Here is a 2500-nt window from a genome sequence, read left to right as displayed (position 1 = left end):
ATAAAATAAATAAAACTTTGGACGTTCACAAGCTATACCCAGAGATGAAAAGTAAACTATTCTAAAAATATGGAAATAGCTTTGCGTTCGTTACCTTCATTCAAACAGTTTAAACAGTGCGTTTTCCTTTCCTCTTTATTTAGAATCTTTAGCTATTCTACAGTTATGTCGGTTTTTTATGAGTTTTGTTTTTCCTTTCATCTCGAGAGGAAATTTTTGGTTTCTTTTTTAGGGCTGTGGGTTTCTTGTGGTCGAAGGCATTGTTGGGGCAACTCCTCGGGATGAAGAAGAAGTGTATACACGTACGCACACCTCACATCACATACGCATGTGCCTGTATGTGTATATGTGTATGTATACATATATATATATATATATAAATAATATATATATATAATAAATATATAATAAATATTTATATAAATGCATATATATATATATAAGAGACGATAGATAGATAGATAGATAGATAATAGATAGATTAGATAAATAAACACACACACAAATGTATGCAGAAATATGTATATATAAACACAAATATTGTATATATGTATATATATATATATATATCTATATAATATAAATTATATATATATAATAATATACATATATATGTATACATATGTGTATATATTATATAATATAATCTATATATAAAATATATAAATAATATATATTATATATACATTATATATAATATATATATATATATAATATATATGTATATATATTATATTTTATATATACATAATATATGATAAAATATATATTATATATATATATACATATATATATATAATACATATAAATCTATATCTATATATATATAAAATATATATATATAATATATATATATCTATACATACATATATATACATAGATGTATATATAATAGATATATATAATATCTATATATATATATATATAATATATATATATAAGAAAAGATAAAGCTAAAGCCACAAGCACGGAAACGGAGGCGAAGCGAAGCGAAGAGAACGCGAGCACAAAATTTCTCTCCCATTTCCCCGTGAAGAATTCTTGGGATGGTTATAAAGAGGCGAGCAATCATGGAGGTCAGGCTTCTAGAATATTAATATTCGGTAGTGAATCAATAACCAATAGCCATTCCTCGGAAATTAAACTAAGAGGAAAAAGATAATACAAGAATGAGATAGAAAATAATGAACTAAAATATATATAGGATTCTAGTACCGTAGGTTATGAAATCTGCATAATAAATAAATAATAAATAATAATAAATCCTCACTGTCTGGTTAAACTTAAGATTTAGTGTTACTTGTTTTTAATGTTGGCATTCTAACCCTATCGGCTTTCCCTAAATAGCCAGCATATCCTCTGCAATTCACATGTCTCTTAGCATTGCTGTATTTGAGACAACCAGCTATTGGTAAAAATGTTTAAATTTTCGCTAACGATGAAAAAAATGACATTGTTTATTTTCTCCGTTTTTTCGTGTTTTTTTTTTTTTTTTTTTTTTTTTTTATCCGCTTTGCAATCATATATTATTTCCTAACATTACGCTGCATTATTATAGTTATGATAAAGGTGGGATTCAGAGTGAGAGACACGTGCGCCACTAAACACGAGGTTGGGCAGAAAGATATATGATATACGGATTGAATTATACATTAGGTTTGTTTCCATAGTCACAGATTAAATAAAAAAAAAAAAAAAAAATAAGAAAAAAAAGAAAAAAAAAAAAAGCAAGACTACTGACAATATGTTAGCAATAATTCTCTCTCTCTCTCTCTCTCTCTCTCTTTATATATATATAGATATATATATATATATATATTAAATATAGATATAATATAATATAATATAATATATATATATATATAAATGTATATATATATATATAGATATATATACTATAATAATATATATAGTAGTATATACACATATACAGATATATATATATAATATTATATATATATATATATATAATATATATATATATATATCTACATAAATATATAATATAAATATATATATATATAATATATATACCTATAATGTATATATATATATATATGTAGAAATATACATATATATATAATATATATATATATGCGAGAGATATATATATATATATATATATAATAATATATATATATATATATATATAGCTGATATATATATATATATATATAAATATATATTATAGATAATATAAAATGTATCTCTCTCTCTCTCTCTTCATCTCCTCCTCTCTTCCTCTCTCTCTCTCTTCACTCGTCTCTCTCTCTCTCTCTCTCTCTCTCTCTCTCTCTCTCTCTCTCTCTCTCTCTCTCTCTCTTTCTCTCTTTCTACCTCACTCGTGTAAACTCTATTCATAATCGAACACAGGAATAAAGCTTCGAAATACAAACTCATCATCCAATTATCTTATTTTGTGCAGTATTTTCTTTTTTTTCTGGTATTGCCAATACTATAGAGTGTTTTATCATTAATAGTCACGGATATCGAAGCTTAT

This window comes from Penaeus japonicus, unplaced genomic scaffold (genome assembly GCF_977035675.1).
Source record: "Penaeus japonicus unplaced genomic scaffold, GWHDUDI00000001_assembly GWHDUDI00000010, whole genome shotgun sequence".
In the NCBI taxonomy this organism is placed as follows: domain Eukaryota; kingdom Metazoa; phylum Arthropoda; class Malacostraca; order Decapoda; family Penaeidae; genus Penaeus; species Penaeus japonicus.
This window is presented reverse-complemented; position numbering follows the sequence as displayed.